This window comes from Podarcis muralis, chromosome 6 (assembly GCF_964188315.1).
Source record: "Podarcis muralis chromosome 6, rPodMur119.hap1.1, whole genome shotgun sequence".
Taxonomy (NCBI): Eukaryota; Metazoa; Chordata; class Lepidosauria; order Squamata; family Lacertidae; genus Podarcis; species Podarcis muralis.
The window spans coordinates 70678311-70686570 of NC_135660.1; positions in this window are offsets into that span (position 1 = coordinate 70678311).

Genomic DNA, 8260 nt, shown 5'->3' on the forward strand with positions numbered 1-8260 from the left:
ATTTTAGGTGCAAAGATACCAAAGGAGCAGAAACAATTATTTATGTATGCAATGACAGTAGCGCAGATGCTACTGGCCCAGAGATGAAAAGAAGACAAAGTCCCGACCAGAGATGAACGGTTGATGAAAATGATGGACTATGCCGAAATGGTGAAACTGACTAGGAAAATCAGAAACCAGGAAGAGGAGAACTTCAAGAAGGAATGGGAAAAATTTATAATGTAAACAACTAAAAACTTTGGCAGGATTTGAGTAATGCTTGTAATAAGAAAGAAAATAAGAGAAGCAACTGAAAAAAGATTGACAATTGTAACCATGGAAGGAAAGAGGGGAGTTGAAGGATTCAGGGAATACTAAATGATGATGTTGATGTTTAATGTTGGAATTTTAATTTGCAATGTAAAACTTAAGAAAAAAGATTGGGGAGGGGGAGGAAACAGAGATCAGATTTTAATTTCTGAAAGGGAACTCTCTCCCAAATAATGAGTGTTGAGTGTCAAAGGCTCAGGGATATATCACATAGGATGAGAAAGGTCATGGAAGCAAAGTTTCCCCACCCCCAACATCTATCCATGCACCCCCTCCAAGCCTGAATGGCTGGGATGGGGGCCCTCTTGAATAATGTGGGATGTCTGAGGATTGCTGAGGAGAGAATGGATTATGGAACTTTCTTTCTGTGGTCTTCCTTAAGGCTGCAATCCTATCATCCCTGGGATGATTCAGAGACTGAGACCCAACTTTGTGAACTCCCTCCCTGTTGCTGTGGAAACCTCTGCAGCCCTTACCTTACTGATCTCAGTGCTCCAATGTTAGTAAAGGCAAAAAGGAGCATACCAGTGGCAGATCCTGGGAAGGAATGGATCCTTCATACTCATTGTTCTCCCAGGCCCCCAACATGCTACCAAAGCCAGCCTTATGACTAGCACATGTCCCCCCCCCCCACACACACACATTGGAAACAAAGGGAATAACTCTCATGCTTTGGGTGCAGGGGGAGGAGGAGGCCTGAAGCTTCTTTTCTGTGAGCTTCCTTAAGTTACATTAAGATCCAAACCATAATCTCCAGGTATATGGTAGCCCCTTGAAATGACTACATACATACATCATATAATCACAAAATCATGCACAGAAGCAGACTTTGATGACCAAGTGCCTGTTCTGTGCAGCTGCTCACCACGCATGTTTTGCCCTCTTAGTATAAAAGATGGGGGGAAAGATGTGTCTGTTTGCTCATACATTCTAGTTGGAGTCATTTTGCTGCCCCGTAATGATGTGAGGAGTCAAAACTATTCTGGAAGGTTGCCTTGCTGCCATTTGTTAGTTAGCTCAGCGAGAAAATACTCTCTGCCGCATGCAATGGTCTCTAGTAAAGAGATAGGGGTTCACATGGGCAGATCTGGTAACGGCAGACCTTACAAAACCAGAAGCAGCTTATCTGGTGGGGTGGAGCTGCAATGTTAGCATCCTGGCAGCTGTGTTGCTGCCACTTACTAGGACGGAGAGGGGAAAGCCCAAATTGGCAGAGAGGTCAAGACTGTGTAGTTGCACCGCCAGAGCCAATCCTGCTAGGAAGCTTCTGGAAAAGCCACTTTGGCTCAAAACCAGGAAAAAGCATCTTGGTGGCACAAAATAGTGCGTAATAAACCAGTAAGCAAGAACTCTCTGGACTCTAGGCAAATTAAATAGCATTCAAAATGCATCTGACCCTATAGTATCGGGTTAGAAATCTGCCCACAAGAAATTTATTCTTGTAAGGCAATATGCTGATGGGAATATTTAAAGTAAATGGAGCAACTTCCTGCTGCTCCTGCCCATGCAACTAATTTGGTGGTTTGGCAATTTCACTGGATCCTCAGGTATCTGGATCCCATTTGGTTTATTTATCAAGAAGTACTGAGCATTTGTCTATTGGTACTTTTCAGTAATGAAATTAATGTTAGACACATTTTCATGTTTCCTACTTCCTGGTGGTTAAATCAGTTTTGCAGCTCGGAAAGACTAGCTTACAATCCCTTGTTTTGGAGCCCTCTCTCTTTGATAACCATTAATGTGGCACCAGCTTCCACTGGGCTGCCACTTTTCACGGTAAGCAGTTAGCGTGATACTTCCCCACCTTAGTAGAGAGCCCTATATGTATCAGGAGCTCAAATGCAATTCATTCTAATCTCTCAGGGGCCATTCCATTTTTTCCCTTTAGTCAATTTAGTTGCGTGCTGAGGTCCCCAAGACACCCTTCCCAATAACTCACACATCACACATTATTTTTGTTTAAGGTTTTTGGCATAATTTTGGCCACAACTTTATTATCATACAAAATGTGAGTGGTTGCTTAGGCATTGGTTATGACTATCTGTCACCCCCCGCCATGGGGGACAGCACTGACTCCCTAGTCAGTCCCGGAGGAACACGGGACAGAGTCAGCTGGAGCTGCGTCACAGGCCCTCAGCTACTCCGCGCATGTTCCTTGAAGCTTACGCGGCCCGCACCCTGCCGTCAGGGTTTGGACGAAGGGGATGGTAAGCTTCAGAATTCCTTTAACGGAATACCCGTGCAGCAGCAGCATTGGAGGGGCAGGCACAGCCAATCCATACCCCTCCACCAACCAATTTAACCAATGCCTAACCGCCAACCTTACAAGTTGTGACGATTTGCTACGTAGTAGGCAAAACCCAATTGGCACACACTAATCAGCCAAAAGGAAAAATTCCTACCAGGCCCCCGCACCAATGCGGACGACCCCATGACAGGCAATAGCAAGGTCAGAGCGAAGCCCTTCAAGGGAGGGCGGGCGGGAGATCCGGTGTCCACAGCGAAAGAGAAAGGAACAAGCTGTGGCCCTAGCTTAAATAATCTCTGATCCCACCCCTAAAATTGGCAACATCAATTTTACCCCAGCAACTCCATCCACCAATCTGGTTTGAGCCCTTGAGGCTAACTTGCCTGACAACCCAGAGGGTGTCTTGCTCGGCCCCATCCGCAACCCATGCTCTCCTTTAGTGAGAACACGCTTTAGCAAACTTAAGTGCAAGGCTGTCACTCATTTGTTGCAGAGGATCACACTACCAGGGACGGACTTTGGTAATATGGTGCCCTGAGCGAGGGCAAAATTTGGCACACACACCCCTAAATATTTCCTATTTTCACAATGATTCCTTTTGGTACAGCTGTTATTTTTAACGGATCTTCTCAGTAGGTACCTGTATAAATATAGCTTTTATCAGTGGTCTTTGTCTAGAAAAAGAGGTGTCGGAACTCACCATGAACACCTCCTTTGTTCTCTTAGAATGGAAATAGCACCCACCTGAGAGGTGCCAGAACTGAGTTCTGGCAAATTCTGACTGGGGGGAAAAACACCCTGGGTTTTATTAGTAGCAGTATTTGTATTTTGTGGCCGCTCAGCTTGGTGTCTTGCACAGGAGGAACTGCTCACATTGCCCTAAATCCAGCGCTGGTTATTACATTTCCCCAGAACCTAAATGGCAATATTCTGTAACAAAAATGTCTTTTATGACCCCCCTGCAGTTAGTGCATCAATTGCAAATGTGAATGCTGCATCTTTTGTAGTTGCCCAAGCAGCACAGACCCTGCTGGAGAGTGCCCTATGATCAACGAATCATTATAAACACTTAGCTCTTTATGATTATTTATGTAGTGTGTTCGCATTCATATCACTTCACATACATTATCAATGTAAGTAACTGTTATTTATGTAGTGTGTTCGCATTCATATCACTTCACATACATTATCAATGTAAGTAACTGTAAGTAGTCCTTACAGTATTATTATCACCCTTTTCTAGATGTGAGGGTGTACTATAGGGGGAAACCTTTTCAGCCTAAGGGTCACATTTCCTTCTGGGCAACCTCGGGGTGGCTGCATCAAATGCTGTAATCGAAAGCTGTTATACATAGAATCATAGAACTGTATGGGTCATCTAGTCCAACCCCTGCAATGCAGGAATATGAAGTGCAGGAATATGCCGCTGTCCCATATGGGGATCAAACCTGCAACCTTGGCATAATCAGCACCACACTCTAACCAACTGACCTATCCAGGCTAGTTCATTTAATGTAATGTGTAGTTTTGCCCGCCTTGTACCAGAATTCTTCCTGCTTTGGCTCATCACTGAGAAGCTGGATGCATTGAGAATTCATGGCAGGATAGTTGTCCGTTACTTCCTATGCAGTAAACCCAAAGCCTTGTCTGTTGCCTCTACTGAAAGGACTAGGTGATGAGGCGTTGGCCAGGGAACAGCTGATGGATCTCATTGCAGACTGTGCACACTACCGTAATGGATTGTGTAAGCAATGTCAGGGTATTATTTATATCCCTTTATTATGCCTTAAACTCCCATGGTGCCACTGGAGAGGAACAGGTGCAACGCTGACTGTGATCCAGTGGCCAGGAATGTTCCCTCTGCTCTGGGAGCCCAGGCGAGAGCTGATCAGAGAGGTACAAACCCAGCTATCTGAAATTACTCTGTAATGCTGATGGGCTACAACAATAAACGCAAAAGTTTCACAGAGCTGTGGGGGCGGAATAACTCGACTGCGGCTCTCGGCAGCCTATGTGGCTAGGAAATCAGAGATATTCAACAGCAGGAATTCCCCAGCAAGTGCATAATCTGAGTTCGTTTATACAAGGCTCCACTCGTTATAGTACCAGAGGAGGATAACTGGAGTGGAACCCTTTAAATCAACCTTTAATGCCTAGCTCAAAAGCAGGAGAACAAGAGGGGAGGGGGGTTCTCCTGGGGCTTTGCTCTGTGCAGGCCTCTGTGCTGAATAGGCATGAACACATGGTAGAATCAATCCACCTGACACAGCTGCCCTATTGCTCTCTCCCTCAAGCATTAGAAGGATAATGCTGTGCTTAAAATGCCCAAACTACCTAACCCAGTATATATATTTTGAAACCGCATTGGCAGTATGCAAATATATTAAAAATGAGATTTATCTGTTCCATTCCTTGAGCTAATAATAACCAAGAATAGAGCTGCTTGGGGATTTTGTTTGGTCCATATTTTTTAACCAAACTGAATTGATCTGCACTTCCTAGACTAATACACAAATCATAATGCAATTATCCTTTCATTTTCATGTTTCTCTGAATATCACAATAGTTCAGGGCCCAAAAAAGTGCACCAAGTGCTTATAAAACATTTTAGGTAAAAATGGATATGAAAAGGAGTATCTTATAATAAATGCATAGAAAAAATGCCTATATTGGGGTAAAATGCATTAAAAGTGTACATTTTGTGTGCGTGTTTTAAAATTTGATTTGTAGAGTGATGTGGAACTGCAGTAGAACAGTCTTAGAATCATAGAGCTGGAAGGGAGCACTCATATGTAGGTTTAATAATTTGCCTGGATCTCATATTAAATACAGCTTGCAGCTGTATCTCTGTGTGAATTCGACCCCAGATTTTGAAGATCCAAACCACTGTCTGAGGTAAATCTATAATTTCTTCTACCTCTTTTTGCAGTTCCCAGGAGAAACCCTTCTTCTAAGCAAGAAGGTAACAAGATAACAGATGGCCTAGGAAGGCACCACACTTATATAAGGTTGAGCACTTGCATTTTACCTCTTAGTAGCTGGGTATATATCTGTATCTGCTTAAATTCAGCAAAAGAAAAAAGGGGGGAAAGTTTGTAGTGATGTGGCACTATAAAGCACAAGCAAAAGTTACTACATATCCAGCAAGGATATGAAATGATACTCCATTTATAGGCAATGAACTTCAAAACACAGGGTTTTCAGAAAGAAAATTCAGAGTCGCTCCTTTTCCTTACTCAGAAATCCTTGGAGCAGAAGCAATTAACATTTGCCAACAACCCCTGGAGTGGAACACCTCATAAATCTTCCCTTTGCAAAGCCAAGGCAGCACACGCCTCTGCTTTCACAAAGTTCACTGGGAAAGAAAGTGGGCATTGTTCAGTGGCCAGACTCAGGTGTGATTGGAGCATCCCATCTGGAGCATCTGTTCTTGAGTCTGAGCATGTCTATCTTCAGAGAGGCTTTAGGAGGAAAGAATTACCATAAGGAAAAGAAGGAAATTTCCCTCTTCCTCAGACCAGCTCTTCTGGGTGCTATGTTCCTACAACATATTGTTTGCTAGAAATCTGTAAAGGCTACAATTCTATGCACATTTACCTGGGACTAAGAGCCCAACTAGACAGGGTGTGAGAGACACGTGACCAGATTTCATGACTAAACATAGAAGAAGCAACCTAATTTGCCCCACTTTTGCCTTAATTGGCATTTAAAAAAAAATTCACATGAACATTCACATTTAAATTTAGGTAAGAAGGCATTTAAAATACACTTTCTCTCAAAATACGCATTTTAAAATGGATTTTTTGTGTGTGCTGAGAAATGCACCAGAACCTTTGGAGATGTGCAAAATCCGATGGGAACATACAGTCCAATCTGCACACGAGTCTCTAGGAGGTGTGGATCTGGTCTATTCATATCAAGATTCCAACACCTCACACATCCACACCCACAATTTACTTAAAGCCTATGACATATAAACCTATGACATATAATACGCACCAGCAAAAGAAGAAATGGAAAGTAGTCAGCTAGGACGCTGCTCTGGACTCCCCCTTGCCCCACAATCATCCCCATCGCAATGAGTGCAGTGCACTGCCAGGACATCACTGCATCCCCCACTCAAGAGCCCCACCCCCTCCCGTCTACTCCTCTGTTTGCTAATTGAGATTTCTCTTGTACACGTTTTCTATAGTATTGTGAAATCTGATTCCAGTTGTGGGTGCCCAAAGAGCACAGGCCTTCGCAGTTGCCACTACTGAGCATGCCCCTTAGCACTTGAGCATGCTCAATAGAATTCCATGGACAAAACCGGCAGGTATATGAGAAATGGTTCGCTGTGAAGCCAAGAAGAAATCTAGGGGATTCCAGAATGACTTCACTGAATCTGATCATGCACATGGGAGTCTATTCAGTTCTTAAAGTGTCTGTGAGGGTGACCAGTAGGGATGCCATCTCCCCCTCCCTCCCCAAAAGATATTGAATATCCTCAGCTTAACAGATTCTTGCAAGTACTGGCAGGCTTCGGGGAAATGATGAACTCTCATGCTGTAATTGGCCATTTGGCAGGGTGAGAAGTGTGGGAAGCAAGCAGTTCCTAGACAGCTAGGACTGAGCATAGTATGCTTAGTAACGGTGTGAGATCACCAGCACCAGTGAGCTCCACCCACCCACTTTTGGGGTGTAAGATTTAGACTGCTGATCTTGTGAAGGGCTGAAGGAATACAGGTTTGCTACAAAACCAGGGCACAATGGAAGTCTTGCATGCTAATCCTGTGCACTGCATACTTACTCAGAAGTCCAGCTGGCTGAGTTCGTCAACCCACTTCCAAGTAAATATGCCTATGGCTGTACCCTTCCTGTGTTTTCAGACCAGACATGCCTTGTCGGGAGAGAAATTCGGTTCAGCTGGCATCTAAAAGCTAACCTACCAAATAAGTGTTTTCTAAAATAAAATTGAAATTGAAACACACCCATTCTTCAAAATCCACACTTCTCCAACTTTTTTTTTTTAAAAGTTTTTTTATTGCGTTTCTTTCCATAATTTTGTACATTCCACACAAATACAGTAGATACAAGAAACAATTTTTTCTTTTTTAACAAAAAAAAAAACAAAAAACAAATAAATCCCTATTTGGACTTCCCCACCCCTTCCGGATCTGCGTTCTTTAAGTTGACAATGTCAGCAATTTGTTACCTTATTTCATACCTTATTGTAACTTTCAATTGTTATGTATCCAAATTCAATGTATTGTATCTCAGTTTTAATGCCTTTAAAATAAACATAACATGTTCGATTCAATTTGTCTCCTTTTCTCTTTTATCACTTGTTTTACCATTTACTTAATCATAGTTGCTAAAGCATAACATTTCCTGATCATGCACTATCTTAGGATTCATACAGTTTGTAATATTTTTGCAAATAGTCTTTAAATTTTTTCCAGTCCCCCTCAATTGTTTCTTCATCCAAATCTCGGATTCTGCCGGTCAGTTCAGCTATCTCCATGTAGTCCATCAACTGCGTCTGCCATTCCTCCAGCGTGGGCAAATCTTGTGTCTCACACTTCTCCAACTTTTGCAGCACAGTTCTCCAGCCAAATCAGGTGTACATATTTGGAGGATGGCTTCTGTACCTCTGGGATGCCCACTCAAATTGGGATGGTTGAAGGGCACGGTAATGTGCAAATTGATTCTTCATTATATGAG